We start from the raw sequence: 16,444 nt of genomic DNA on the forward strand, positions 1-16,444 counted from the left end.
ATCAAAGTGGCAGTTCCGCCGCTTGATCGTTCTTATAGGTGGCGGGAGGGGACGTCCCCCCCCTCCCACCGCCATCTGGTGCTTCTCCGGGCTTTCCCGTGCCCTCGGGGGCCTGGAGATCGAATCGGCCGGCGCTTGCTGGGAAAGCATAGAGATCTCTATGACCGTCAGAGGTTCGGGCGTGACGTTATGACTTCATGCCTGGTACCCGGAAGTTAACAAAGCCGCAATCGCGGCTGTCGGAATTAGATCTGTGAATTTTTTTCACCGATCTAATGCTTGTAAGCCCGGAGGAGAGATGAGGGGTCTTTTTGACCCCACATCTCTCCAAAAAGAGGACCTGTCACAGTGATTCCTATTACAAGGGATGTTTACATTCCTTGTAATAGGAAATAAAAGTGATCAAAAAAAATATGTAAAATAAAGTGTAAAAATAAAAAAATTAAGTAAAATAAAATAATATTTTTTTTTTAAATGCCCCTGTCCCCGGTAGCTCACGCTTAGAAGCGAACATGCATGCAAGTCCCGCCCACATATGTAAACCCTGTTCAAACCCCACATGTGAGGTATTGTCGCGTGCGTTAGAGCATGTGCAACAATTATAGCACTAGATCTCCTCTGTAACTCGAAAATAGTAACCTGTAAAAAAAATTAAAGCGTCACCTATGGAGATTTTTAAGTACCAAAGTTTGGCGCCATTCCATGAGTGTGCGCAATTTTAAAGTGTGACATGTTAGGTATCTATTTACTCAGCGTAACATCATCTTTCACATTATACAAAAAAATTGGCTAACTTTACTGTTTTGCTATTTTTTAATCCATGAAACCGTATTTTTTTCCCAAAAAAGGCGTTTGAAAAATTATTGCGCAAATACCGTGCGAGAAAAAAAGTTGCAATGACCGGCATTTTTTTCCCTAGGGTGTCTGCTAAAAAAAATATATAATGTTTGGGGGTTCTGATTAATTTTCTAGCAAAAAATTTAGATTTTTACATGAAGGAGAAGAGTGCCAAAATAGGCCCGGTTGTCAAGTGGTTAAACAGAGCCGTATGAAACAGGTGAAATGCAACTCTCTCATACCAATAACGGGAATTTCTGGTTGACAAATAGGGTTGTAGCATCTAATTGTTTAAATCCTGCCCATGTACATGTGGACACATTCGGGCTTTACAACAGGGCCGCGTCTTCTCTGGATCTCCACTATGGTGTCATTGTGGATCATATAAAGGATGTGGACATCTTTTTTGTCCCTCCACGTCATGGCCAACATCTCCTCGTACCTCAACAGATTTTGTGGGAATCCCTTCCGTTTTTTTAAGGTACCGTAGGCCAGAGTTTGTTTACTGTAAAGATGATGAAAAAGGGGGAAGGTGGTATAATAGTTGTCCAGATATAAATGATATCCTTTTTCAAACAGGGGATATGCCGGCTCCCAGACAATTTTCCCACTGGTTTCAATATATGTGAGGAAATCACGGGGCTGGAGCCGGGAGTCTTTGCCTTTGTAAATCTGGAATGTGAACACGTATCCAGTGGCTCGATCACACAATGTATTTCATTTCAGCCCCTACCTGGCTCTCTTACTTGGTATATACTGCTTGAACTGCAGTCTGCCACTAAAACGTATAAGGGACTCGTCCACACAAATTTTTTGGTCTGGGATAAAAACTTCTGTAAATCGCTGGGAAAAGGAATTATCTTGTACAATTTGTCGTGGTTGGGATGATCTCGGGGAGGGTACTCTGAATTATTATTGAAGGGTAGAAAACGCACAATCATGACGTATCGTGTCCTGGACATGACAGCGGAATATATCAGCATGTTGTGGATGGGGTTGGTAGACCATTGGCATGGAGTTAATTATTTTTTGTAAGCTCCATATTGAATGTAAAGTGAAAGGGGAAATGATAGAGGATACTGAATTAGCAGGCAACCATAAGAGATTTGCCAGGGCATCAAGAAGGTAGGACTGGGACTGGATTCTTTGGGTTGGGTGTGGAATTCCAGTACTTCTACTGGGCTCCTCTTCCTGGGGTCTGGCGCTGCTGGTGGTGGGCAGATCTTCTGATCTTGGTCCTGATCTTGGTCCTGATCTCCTTATTCTTTTGGGAGGGACGGTTTCCTCTGCTTACTCTGGCTCTGATCCACTATCCTCCACTGGCTCGTATTCCAAACCAAAATTGGATGATGGGAGCTCCCAGCTGCTCTCATCATCTGACATGGTAAGAATGGCATATGCCTCCTCAGGTGTGTAAATCCTTTGAGACATTATGACAGTACTTATTGGCGGGCCTTGTAATGGTACTGCTGGTGGTAGTGGTGGCGGGCCTGTGTGGTGGTACCGATGGTGGTATTAGTGGCGGGCCTGTGTTGTGGTATCGATGGTGGTACGGGTGTTGGTACTGGTGGCAGTACCGATGACCTACTAGTGGTGGGACTGATGGCGGTACCGATGGCGATACTGGTAGCGGGCCTGTGTGGCGGTACAGATGGCGGTAGTGGTGGCGGTACAGATGGCGGTACTAGTGGCGGGCCTGATGGTGTTACCGATGGTGGTACCGATGGCGGTACTAGTAGCGGGCCTGTGTGGCGGGACCAATGGCAGTACGGGTGGCGGTACTAGCCGTGGTACTGATGGGCCTGTGACAGATGGGCTGATTGATTGGCTTATTGGGCTGTGTAACTTTATTGGGGGGTGTGCTGTGCACAATACAATGACAGATGACAGACACTGATATTTTACTCACTGATCCCTGCTCTCTTCACAGGATCGGTGTGTGAGGAGAGAGCAGGGATCAGATAGTAACTGCTCAATGTTTACATTTGTGACCGGCTTTGATTGAACACAGCCGGTCACTTGGTAAACAGACAATTTCATTGGCTGTTTACCGTGATCGGGAAACGCTATATCCAAGGGACACGCGCCGTTACCGATCGCCACGCTGTGTGCCCCCATGGGCGCGCTAGGGATTATCCTGCTGGACGTCATATGACGCCCAGTCAGGATAACGCAACCACCGCTCGGCCGTCAATCTGCGGGAAGTGGTTAAAGAGGTTTTCCCACACTTCCTGTCTTGCTGACAACTGTTTCACCATACAGGAATTGAGAAACTCAGACAAAAAAAATAAACTTTTTAGTAAAACAGGGAAAGCGTAGCACATCTGGCAGATTTGTATTGCTTTGTAACATATGGGTAAGGTGGTGCTAGACCTTTTCAGTGGTGGGTGGGTCTGTGGTGGTTTTGATCCATGAATGGTCCTTGAAAAATGGATCATGTTAAACTTGAGAAGAATGTGTAGCTAGGTGAGGAATACAGGGGCGGACTGAGAACTCATGGGGCCCCCGGGAAATAGGAGATTATGGGGCCCCCAGGCAAAAGATTATGGGGCCATACAGTATACAGTACACACATACAGTATACATACACAGACACACAAATACAGTATACATATACAGTATACGCACACAGGGCTAGATTCACAGAGAGATACGACGGTGTATCTCCTGATACGCCGTCGTATCTCTGACTTAGGCTGGTCGTATCTATGCGCCTGATTCATAGAATCAGTTACGCATAGATATGCCTAAGATCCGACAGGTGTAACTTTGTTACACCGTCAGATCTTACCTGCAATTTAAAAATGGCGCGGGGGCGTTCTCGCTGATTTACGCTGAGAAATATGTAAATCAGTGAGATACGCCAATTCACGAACGTACGTGGGCCCGACGCAGTGTTGTTACGACGTTTCCGTAGCGGTTTTCCCGGCGTATATTTACCCCTGCTTCTATGAGGCGCAGCCAATGTTAAGTATAGCCATCGTTCCCGCGTCAATTTTTGTTTTTTTTACGTCGTTTGCGTAAGTCGTTCTCGAATACGGATGGACGTCATTTACGTAAGCGGCGAAACCACTGACGTCCTAGCGACGTCATTGGGAGCAATGCACGCCGGGAAAATTTGCGGACGGCGCATGCGCATTTAAATTGGCGTGGGAACGCGCCTGATTTAAATAGTACACTCCCCCTAGCCGCAGAATTTGAATTCCGCCGGGGGTTTTACGATCCGCCGACGCAAGTTTGGAGGTAAGTGGTTTGTGAATTACCCACTTGCCTCTCAAACTTGCGGCAGCGGATCTTAAATCACATAGATCATGCGGATCTAAAGATCCGCTGATCTATGTGAATCTAGCCCACAGTATACATACACACACTGAAAAGGTACTGAAGAGGTGGGGCAGCTACAATCTTGGGATTTTTAGACAAAAAGGATGTTGGTAAGGGACATTTCAGGGACATATGTAAAAAAACACAGATTTGTACATACTGTCCCTAGTTTTACTGAGGCTGGCAACCGTGATGGGACCCCCCTAGTGGCATGGGGCCCTCGGGCAGTGCCCGAGAGCCTGAATGGTCAGTCTGCCCCTGGAGGAATAACTTGTTGGTGGTGAGTGGGTCTGTGGTGGCTCATACAGATCTGGAGGAGAAGAGCATTTGAGGAGGACAAGCGGCACAGAGACCTTGTGTAGATGGGAAGAAAAATAATTGAGGAAGACAAGTGGCAACTGAATAATGTCTGGAGAAGGAAAAATTACTCAGAAATAGTGAAGGATTGACAAAAGCGAGAAGATGCGACGAGAACAAGTTAAACTTGAATCATATCTAGAGGAGAAGATTTGATTAGGACAAGAAACACCTTAACCATGTCAAGAGGAGGAGAAAAGACTAAAGAATAGAGAAGGATTGGCAGAGTTTAGGAGGAGGAACAAGTATTGGAAGAGCTGCAAAGAGGATGAGGAGGTCCTAAAATTTCCACTATACATATAATAATATTGCCCGAAGACAGTAAAGTTTCAAAACTAGCTTAAGCACAATTTCTTTATCGAGTGGAAAAAATGAGAATATGTTCTATGGTCAACGCTAATAGAACATCACCACTGTTGCCAATTAGTAATCGTGGTTCAGGTGGATTTGTGCAACAGAGAAAATTGAGAGATAACACTTTAAAAGTTCTCGGCTTCATTTATCTTTCTGAAATCAATAAAACTGAATACCTGCTCTTGCTCAGTGTGGAGAAGGCATTAGACTCCATCGATTGGTTGTTTCTAAAGAATACTCTTCAAACTTTTGTGTTTCCTCCATCAGAAATAGGATTCATAATGTTTTTTTTTAGGCTCCTTCCTCTAGCAAGAACAAAAAAGAGCAGGATAAATGTCTAATCCAGTCTTTATTAGCAAGGGCAGAAGGCAGAGGAGCTTGCCGTCTCTTTTAATATTTGTTCTAGCCGCCATAAAAATATGAGTGCAACGCAATCAGAGAAAACATAGGCTCAAGTAGAATAAATGTGGTCAAGAAATGTATCTAATGCTGCCTGTGCTGAGAAAATATGGAGGCCACCATTGCTGACCACTGCTGATGAATTTACCGGTTTCTTTGATGTCTCCACTGGCTTTAAAGCTGAACTCCAGGCAAACAGCTAAATACGAGGAAAAAGTGGTGGTGGAAAGGAACCCAGGTAGTTCTATGGGATAAAGGTATTGGGCAATCTGCGGTCTTCTCCCAACAATTTAAAAATCGTTATTAGGTGAAAAATGCATGGAAAAGTGAGCAGACTGGTGGTATCAGCGGGGGGCATCGATAGTTTCAAAAAATTGGATAAACACCTGAATGACCACAACATATAAACATGGGCATAGCATAAGGGGTTGCAGGGGCCACAATCGCAACCCCATCCCTAGCTCCAGGTGGCCCCTGCAGCCTCCCTGTCATATTATCATATCCTCCACAAAGTCCAGCTCCGAACTGCCCAAGGGTCCAGTACTGGGCTTCCACTTTGCCTTCCATGGTCCACACCCCTCCAATCTCATTGGCTGGGGACAAGCTTTGAGCCATTTCCTGAATGGAGAGGAGCACAGGATGAGAACAGCTTAGTAGCCAGGTCAACTTTTGCATTGGGGCCCACAAGCTTCAAGCTACGCCTCTGTATATATATAAGGTAATACTGACATATAATCACACACACATAGGTTGGACTTGATGGACTTGTGTATTTTTTCAACCTCACCTACTATGTAACTATGTAACTATGTAAATAAAAGTCCACAGTCACTAAACGTAAAGAGTCCATGTTCCAAGAAATGGCATCACCCATGGTGTAAATATGACAAGCTGAGGTGAACTACGAAATCCTCCACCACACATTAACACCCTGGGCCTCTTACCGCAGAAAGTGGACCACTAGATTATAGGTGGTCAGATAATCATGATATATCTACTATAGCACGACTCCACTCTGGTACCGCTAAATCTTATAGGGTCATAACATGGAGTGAATCCACAGGTTCATATATAGGATAAAAGAGAAGTATCTCCTCATAGTATAGTATGTTCAATCAAGAGGATTTTATTAAATACAAAGCATACAGGGTACTCACATTTAGAGAATTAAAACAAGCAGGAACACAAAAGGTCATTGGTTAAAACTTGTCTCCAACCAGCAAGATGGCCGCGGTCAGCTCGTCGTGACGTCCAGGGCTCAAGTCCTGCCGGAACGCGTGGGAACGGAGTTCCTGCATTTTTTTCACAGCAGGAACGTGGTTCCCTTTGCAGGACTAAAGCAGCAGGGAGCAGCCGAGCCACCCGAGCCAATCCTTCACTAAGCGGCGATGCCCAGCTCGAGTCACTGTCAGGGGCAGGCGAACCTTAGTAATCCTTTATGTTACTGGCAGCTTCCTGTATATGGATTCATCGGGTAGTGTGCGGGTATTCCGTCACTTCCTCAATGCCGCAATGTCTCCTGGGAGCTTTTGTCATTGTTCCCAGGAGACATTGCGGAAGTCTGCCGGGAGTTATCGTGGGATTTAGAAAGAACTTGCTTACAGGAACAATGACAAAAGCTCCCATGAGACATTGCGGCATCGAGGAAGTGACGGAATACCCGCACACTACCTGATGAATCCATATACAGGAAGCGGCCAGTAACATAAAGGATTACTAAGGTACAGTGGATCGGAAAAAAAAACATGCGGTTTAGTAATTATGCATCTGAGCGTATCATTTTTTTTTTTGGTGGGGGAGTGGATCTTGGGTGGGAGTTCCCACACTTTTTTCCCCAGGACTTGACCCCTGGTGACGTCAGATCTTTGGAATTACGGAATAAGAAGCAGGAAGCCCATTGACTTTCTAAACTGAGGCTACCAGGAAGTGACCTGTTAAAGCGTTCCTTTATCAGTTCGCTAAAGAGCTGATTTTGTGCATTATATCTTTGCTAAGATTAATGATTCTTACTCTGAATGGTCGAAGGTTATCAGTGGTGTACCCCAATGTTGAGTGTTGGGACCCTTACTTTTTAGTATCTTGATAAATGATATCAGGTCTGGGATCAAAAGTAACATTTCTGTCTTTGCAGATGACACCAAGCTATGCAGTGGAAAAACGTTCTTACAGGATGTCTCCAATTTACAAGCCGACCTCAATGTTCTGTCTAATTGGGCCACTATGTGACAGACGAGGTTTAATGTTGATAAATGTAAAGTTTTGCACTTGGGGACTAAGAATATGCATCATACATACTAGGGGGAGTACAGCTGGGGGGATCTGTAGTGGAGAAGGATCTGGGGGTTTTGGTTGATCATAAGCTCAATAATAACATGCAATGCCAAGCTGCTGTTTCCAAAGCGAGTAAAGTCCTATCTTGTATAAGAGAGGTATGGACTCCAGAGAGAGAGAGATATCATTTTGCCCCCCTGTACAAATCATTAGTAAGACCTCATCTGAAATATGCAGTTCAGTTTTGGGCACCAGTTCTCAAAAAGGATATCGGGGAACTGGAGAAAGTGCAGAGAAGGGCAACCAAACTGATAAGAGGCATGGAGGAGCTCAGCTATGAGGAAAGATTAGAGGAACTGAATTTATTCTCTCTTGAGAAGAGGAGAATAAGGGGGGATATGATCCACATGTACAAATATATAAGGGGTCCATATAGTGAACTTGGTGTTGAGTTATTCACTTTACGGTCATCACTGAGGACAAGGGGGCACTCTTTGCGTCTAGAGGAAAAGAGATTTCACCTACAAATACGGAAAGGTTTCTTCACAGTAAGAGCTGTGAAAATGTGGAATAGACTCCCTCCAGAGGTGGTTCTGTCCAGCTCAGTAGATTGCTTTAAGAAAGGCCTGGATTCTTTCCTAAATGTACATATACGTATATAACTGGTACTAACATTTATAGGTAAAGTAGATCCAGGGAAAATCTGATTGCCTCTCGGGGGATCAGGAAGGAATTTTTCCCCCTGCTGTAGCAAATTGGATCTCATGCTCTGCTGGGGTTTTTCGCCTTCCTCTGGATTAACTGTGGGTATAGAATTGTGTATATGGGATTGAATAATATTATTATTATTATTTTTTTTTATGGTTGAACTGGATGGACTTGTGTCTTTTTTCAACTTGACTAACTATGTAACCATGTAAGATTTCCCTTCATTTCTTGTCTAAGAAACATCCCTCAAAGCTTTGCACGGTTGCTATACTCTGCAAAGACGAAATCTGAAGATTCTGTGGAAACAAACCATATACAAGAAGTTATGCTGCAAACCCGGCTGTTTACAGTCTTGGAAATATCATAGATGCTGACATTTCCGACACATACGGAACATCTGAGTAGAGATTTCACTCGTTTATCATCCACCAAAGGTAGAAATGTCTTTTTTGATCATAGCCCCCAGTGAAATCCGCTGTCAAGACAACACTTTCTGCCACATGCCGAGATCATATGCCGGGAAATGGCGAAGGATCAGACTTTTCTTCGAATAGACGAGTACAGATTGAGAGCGACAAACTTCACAAGGCTGCATTGCGTGTCTCTTTCTTGTCTTTCTTTAAACCTGAATATATTTATGTCTGCCATTTAAGCATCCTGCTTCATTGCCAGCCTCAGATGTGCAGCGAGCCGCCTTTGTCAAGGAAGATACTTTGAATTCTACTGGTGAAAACGGGGAAATCAAGAGGCGCATTTCAAGGTCAACTTTACTAACTGGTAACGGGAAGGATGGATTGACAGCTCAGAGGCTGTGAATCAAATTAATCTCAGGATCAGAGTGGGCCATGTAGATGTCACCCAGCAGGTCAAATAAAACCCTCAGGAATTTGTCTTGTTTTTGGTTTTCAAGGAGTTAGTACAGAAAGTTGTATATTTATCTCATATGTGTTTTAATATTATTATTGTCTTCCAGGGATTGTGGAAAGAAAACCCTTCAGACCCAGTCATTTTAGGTTGTCAGATCCAGGGAAGGACAAGAAATTGTTTTGTCGGTAGAAAGTTCATGGCAGGCTGTCATGGATATGCAACAGAGTCTGTCTGCTTACCTGATCTCCATGTGTTCATTAGAGGCTGACCCTGTTCTGGTTCCCCTTTTTATCACTTCCTCTTCTTGTATGGCCCCACCCAGGCCATCCCAGGAAGTCTATATTAACCGTTGCTCTACAGGTCTGCAGTGCTGTTCAACAGTGTTCCTTTGCTTAGTTCCTGTCTGCAGTGTAGTTTGCTAAGTTCCTGTTTGCAGTGTGCTACGATCATCTTTCCGTGTACCGTTTTTGGCTTGTTCCTGACTTCTGCTGTTTGCCTGTGCCCCTGACCATTTGCCTGTCCCACGGTTATCCTTGTTTGCCTGTTGCCCTGACCTCGGCCTATCCATCACCACTGTTTGTCCTGCTGGCTGCTTCCCCTCTCTCCCTGCGGAGTGTGACCTAGGGAATCTCGGGGTCGCGACCTGGATCCAGTTGTGGCCAAGGCCATCCCCACCATCAGGGGCTCTGGTGAATATAAAACTGGGTCTTAGACTCTGCGCCCTGGGTGATCTTGGGTTCACACTTCGTCTCTGCTAGCAGTAGTCAGCCATAGGGTTCACTACCCTTAGGTGCATCCCTGACCCCAACGGGGTGCACTTGTCACCTGACTACGGGTGACCTGACACAGGCAGCTAATGGCTATTGGAAAGACATTGTAATAGACTTTTCCCTGGTCCAATTCCAGGATACACATTCAAATCTGCAGCTGAGCCAAATACAATGATGATGTAAGAGCATGCATGTAAAATAAATCACACTGCTTCAGTCTCCATCATCAACTCCTACTGAGCTTTATTCCGGTCACTGCCCCTTATATAAACAACGTGACATAAGCAAACATCATCACATATGGGTGCATCTGATTGGCTCATTCATATGGTCTTTCTCTTGTTACATCTGTTCCTGGCCACGAGGCAAGCATTCCAGAGCATTCAGTCGCCATTACTTTTCACGGTGAGAGGGGGTCACGGAGTAGGAGTGAATTGACATCTGTTTTTCATCTATATATATCTTAGTGAAGAAAAATACCACTGTCCTGTTACACGAATACTAACACACACATACAGTGGGGATCGAAAGTTTGGGCACCCCAGGTAAAAATTCGTATTAATGTGCATAACGAAGCCAAGGAAAGATGGAAAAATCTCCAAAAGGCATCAAATTACAGATTAGACATTCTTATAATATGTCAAAAAAAGTTAGATTTTATTTCCATCATTTACACTTTCAAAATGACAGAAAATAGAAAAATTACGTCTGCAAAAGTTTGCGCCGTAATGCGTTCCATACAGGGGTGAAAATGGCCTGTATTGAAGTGGTTAATTTTCTCATAATCACCTGTTATTAAAAGCATTGGGGCAGATCCACAAAATGATTACGCCGGCGTATCTATTGATACGCCGGCGTCATTTTAAAATTCCCGCGTCGTATCTACAAAACAAGATACGACGGCATCTCGGGTCGATCCGACCGGCGTACATGTTAGTACGCCGTTGGATCTAAGCTGCAATTTTTCGGCGGCCGCTAGGTGGCGTTTCCGTCGAAATCCGCGTTGAGTATGCTAATTAGCTAGTTACGGTGATCCACGAACGTACGTCCGGCCGGCGCATTTTTTTACGTCGTTTGCGTTCGGCTTTTTCCGGCGTGTAGTTAAAGCTGCTGTTATGAGGCGTACTCAATGTTAAGTATGGCCGTCCTTCCCGCCTAGATATTTAAAATTTTTACGTTGTTTGCGTAAGTCGTTCGCGAATAGAGATTTGCGTAGAATGACGTCACCGTCAGAAGCATTGGCTTGTTCCGGGTTAATTTCGAGCATGCGCACTGGGATACCCCCATGGTCGGCGCATGCGCAGTTAAAAAAAAAAAGTTGTTTACGTCGGGTCACAATGTATATACATAAAACACGCCCCCGACACTTCCATTTGAATTCCGCGCCCTTACGTCTTAAAAGATACACTACGCCATCGTAACTTACTGCGCGAATTCATTGAGGATTCTAAAAAAAAAAACGTAAGTTACAGCGGCGTAGTGTATCTTAGATATGCTACGCCCGGCGCAATAATGCGCCGTTGTACGTGGATCTACCCCATTGAGTGGATGATATTCAAGTTTAAAATACTAAAATCTTAACTGTCTCTGTGATCAAAAAGAAGACGTCCAATATATTTATTGGAAAGTTGCTCATTAAGAAGAAAAAAATGCGTATTTATTTTAAGTTATTCTGTGGCATCTCTTCATTATTAGGGATTACATCTATTTATTTTATTTTATTTTTTTACTTTCTAATGGCTTGAAAAGAAAATGAATCATTAGCATTTAATGAAACCAGTACATGGCCTCCGGTAAAGTAAAGTTGTCGCCTTGTATATAAAAATGATAATTAGTAGAAAACTGAAAATTGTTTCATGTTTTTGTTCCAATGATTATTGCAAAATCTGCATGAAATGTGAATTTTTGATTGGGGGACAAATGAATCATTTATGTGTTCCAAATGTATCCACCTGAGATTGGCCAATTTAATACGGTTTGTGATTAATGTTAAACATTCATACTTAATATGCATTGATTAGATGGGCAGAAGAGATGTAATATTGTTTTATTATATTAAGAAGAATAAATTATAGCAATAAATATGGAAGAGGGAAAGAGAGATACAGTGTTATGCCGCCTACACACGACCATTTTTCATGGCAAGAAAAATGCCATTTTTTTAATTGGTCGTGAAAAACGGTCGCGTTTCATGTCGTTGTTTTTCACGTTGTGAAAAATGGTCGTGTGTAGGCTTTAACGAGGGGGAAAAAACGCGCGTGCTCAGAAGCAAGTTAAGAGATGGGGAAATTAGCATAAGCAGCCCAAAGAATGGCGCCATTCTAATGGAACTTCCCCTTTATAGTGCCGTCGTACGTGTTGTACGTCACCGCGCTTTGCTCGAGCATTTTTCCAAAGTCATATGGCCCATTTAAACTTCAGCATTGTGTTGCCGGGTGTGTTACCCCAATGGTGCACCATTCATTTTTTATGGCACTCCATTGTGTTGTGGCAATGCACCTGAAGTGTGGCATTCCACAAATGCATGGTGCATTGCAGTGCATCGGGTTAACAAAAAGGGTCATGCCTTCCAATCTAAAAAACATAGACCCCTAAGGTCCAACTTGGGGGCCAAAAAACATTGGGTGAACCAGATTAGCTCACACCAGGGGCGGACTGACTTTTCGGGCCTTCGGGCACTGCCCGAGGGCCCCATGCCACTAGGGGGCCCGAACAGGGTTGCCAGCCTCAGTAAAACCAGGGACAGTATGTAATAATCTGTATTTTTTTTTAAATCCCAAGATTATAGCTGCCCCGACACTCCAGCACCTTTTCAGTGTGTGTATGTGTATTCTATGTGTATGTACTGTATACTGTGTGTGTATATGTGTGTGTCTGTGTATACTGTGTGTCCCTATTATCTATTGCCTTGGACCCCATAATCTCTTATTGCCCGGGGGCCCCATAATCTCCTATTGCCTGGGGGCCCCATAATCTCATATTGCCCGGGGGCCCCATGAGTTGTCAGTCCGCCCCTGGCTCACACTCAACAGACTGATTGAGCAATGGTGTATTTTGGTTTTGTGGTGCCCTTGGCAAGACCAAAATGGAGGGGTAGCAGCGGAGCCCAGTCTCTTCCTGTAGACAACGCGAGGGAGGGATCTGGGGAACAGGACACACGCGAGGGATCCAGGGACACAGACACAGCCAGCTGTGCGCTGCACTTGCACCTCGCCCCCCCATTCACTTCCGATCTGCTGCCACTGCTCCACGTCATTCACCGAGAGCTAGGCATGGCCTGATAGGAGCGGATCCCAAGGAGCCCTAAGAGAGTCCAGCAGGCAGGACTAGGGGAGCCATGTGGGGCAGTGACTGCAGAACTGGGGGCAACCCCCGGCAGCAGCCACCGCTACCTACCTTCTTACCCACCCACCCACCCTTCCCAACCAACACTTTATATATTATCACAACACACAGTGAACCCCATTCATAGCTCAGTGTGCCTGCACAAGCATCCTTTCCTCCTGTAAGAATCCCGGAGGACCTGAAGGCAGCTCTCCTGCAGATCTCCGACCTGTTCGGTTCTGATTTGATTCTGGGCTATGCCGCCCCCCTGGAAAATGCCACCCAAGGCAAACGCCTTGTTTGTCTTGCAGGAGATATGCCCCTGGATTGGAGTGACATGTAGTGTCTGCCATAGTTCTAGTGTTCCTCTATGTGATACTTGAGATAGATATGAGCAACAGATACTATTTCCCTAAAATTTCTGTGATAACTGGAATATTTTTCAAGATTCGCTATTTTACTGGAATGCATTGAAGTCAGTGGGGGGCGGGGAAATTGAGGTGTTTTTTTATTCTTAAGGTGAAGTGGGCTTAAAGTGTCTTCTGAGAGTGAGGTGAAATACTTATTTTGAAACTGTCCTTGTGCCAAAACATAACCCTTCATTAGCCTCATATTTTATTTTCTACAGAAAGAGAAAAGGTTACATACAACATTTAAATTGACAGAACACAAAGAATGGTTACCCCTTACCGCTGAGTACAATACACTGTATCCATACAGGATATATTATATAATACATTGTATACATACAGGATCCATTATATAATACATTGTATACATACAGGATCCATTCTATAATACATTGTATACATACAGGATGTATTATATAATACATTGTATACTGTACAGGACGCCATGGCTGGGTCCTGGAAGGACGTTATATTTCCCCTCTGTTTGGACTGTGGTGCCTTTAAGGGAACGGAAAGGGTTAATGCACCTGTCCAAGGAAGGAGTTTAAAGCAGACAGGAAGTGCAGGTGAGAGTGAAGGAGTGTAGGAGAGTCTATGCATGGTGAATGGTGGACAAGGAAAGCTGTGGAAGCTATGAAAAGCTGTGAAAGGACTTGGCAGTGTGTTGCCTGAAAGCCTGCTACTGAAGGACTTACCTGCAAGGACTATTTAACTGCGATAGCAGTTCTGAGCTGTACAAGTCGGTGAGACTGTTATTTCTTTTGTTTTTGCTGCTGCTAAGCCATTTAAGTTTAATAAACCTTAGTTTTGATTTAAAAAGCCTGTGTCCTGCGATCAAGCTGGTCCCCCAAACATTACAATACATAAAAGGATCCATTACATTATAGATTGTATACATATGTAGCCAGATTCACGTATGGCGGCGTATCTTTATGCCGGCGTAGCGCATCCCATTTGCACTACGCCGATGTAACATAGTGAGGCAAGTACTGTATTCACAAAGCACTTGCTCCCTAAGTTACGTCGGCGTAGCGCAATTGGCCCGGCGTAACCCCGCCTAATTCAAAGTAGGCATGTAGTGGGCGGGCTTCATTTAAATTAACTGTGACCCCATGTAAATGAGGGCCGTTGGTACGGCGCATGCTCAGAATCACGTCACAAATACTCCCTACGTAACGACATTGGCTCAATGCTTTCGACGTGAACGTAACCTACGCCCAGCCCCATTCACGTACGCTTATGCAAACAACGTAAAATACGACGGCTGTTCCGTCGTCCATACCTTGCATGGACTGCGCCATTTTTGGTGGTTTATCTTTACGCCTAATAAACGTCTTACGTAAAGAGCGTTTTATGGGGCGCAAGTACGTTCGTGAATCGGCGTATCAAGGTCATTTGCATATTTGACGCGTAAATCCACGTACACGCCCCAGCGGCCAGCGTAAATATGCACATAAGATACAGGAGACTTACGCCGGTCGTATGTTGGCCAAATTTAAGCGTATCTGGTTTCCAGAATATGCTTAAATATACAACGGCACGCATTCGGACTTACGACGGCGCATCTACTGATACGCCGTCGTAAGTCTTACTGAATCCGACTAATAGGATCCATTATATTGTATACATACAGGACACATTCTATACAACATTATATATATATATACAACATTATATATATACACACTATATTACCGTATTTATCGGCGTATACCACACACTTTTTTGCCCTTAAAATCAGGGCAAAATCGTAGGTGTGCGATATACGCCGATACTCGCTTCCCGCGCTGTGTTTGAACGCGGCCGCCAATATATAACGAGCGCAGTACACTCGGGTACACTCGGCCATGCTCGGCTCCCCTTGCGGTTATTCGAGAGAAGCCGAGAGGGGCCGAGCGTGGCCGAGCGTGCCCGAGTGTACTGCGCTCGGTATATGTCGTCGGCGGCGTTCAAACACAGCGCGGGAAGCGGCGATTGGCTCAGAGACCAGCACGGGAGAAGCGGGGAGGACACCACGAAGGCCGCAGACGGACGCCGGACCGGACCAGGTCGTGGATGGACGCCGGGCAAGACACCAAAACGGTAAGTAATAAAACATTTTTTTTCAGGAATTTCCAGTCCACATTAGGGGTGCGCGCTACACGCCGGAGCGCGCAATAGGCCGATAAGTACGGTATATAATATATTGTATACACACAGGACACATACACATTATATAATACATTGTATACATACAGGATATATTATATAATACATTGTATACATACAGGATATATTATATAATACATTGTATACATACATGATATATAAAACTGTAAACAAAAAAAATAATAATAATACATTATAATGATAAAAAAGCTAGATCAGGGCTTAATCTAAATCAATGTCAGGGTTAGGGTCAAAGTTCGTGCTCAGAGTCAAAGCCAGGGTCAAAGGTCAGTGTATTTTAGGTAGGATTACGAAAAGTATTTTTATATTTAGTATCAGTGTCAGTGTGTTTTAGGTAGGATAAAAATAGCAAAATGCTCACTATTGTTTCTGGACCCTACTATGGGTACAAACTACAAATAACATACACATGTGGTATCTCTTTGATCATCAGGAGAATTTATTTTGGGTTGTTACAAGATCATGGCAATGTCAAGAAATATACAGATATATATATATTTTTTTATTATTGTGCCAGTTTTCCTTTGATAATAACAAGGCTTAGGAGATAAAAAATATTGCTTACAACCAAATGAAAGCCAAATGTGTGCTGAAAAAAAACATTGGCCCAGATTCACAAAGCACTTACGCCGACGTATCTCAAGATACGCTGCG

The sequence above is a fragment of the Rana temporaria genome, chromosome 6 (assembly GCF_905171775.1).
Source record: "Rana temporaria chromosome 6, aRanTem1.1, whole genome shotgun sequence".
NCBI classification, from domain to species: Eukaryota; Metazoa; Chordata; class Amphibia; order Anura; family Ranidae; genus Rana; species Rana temporaria.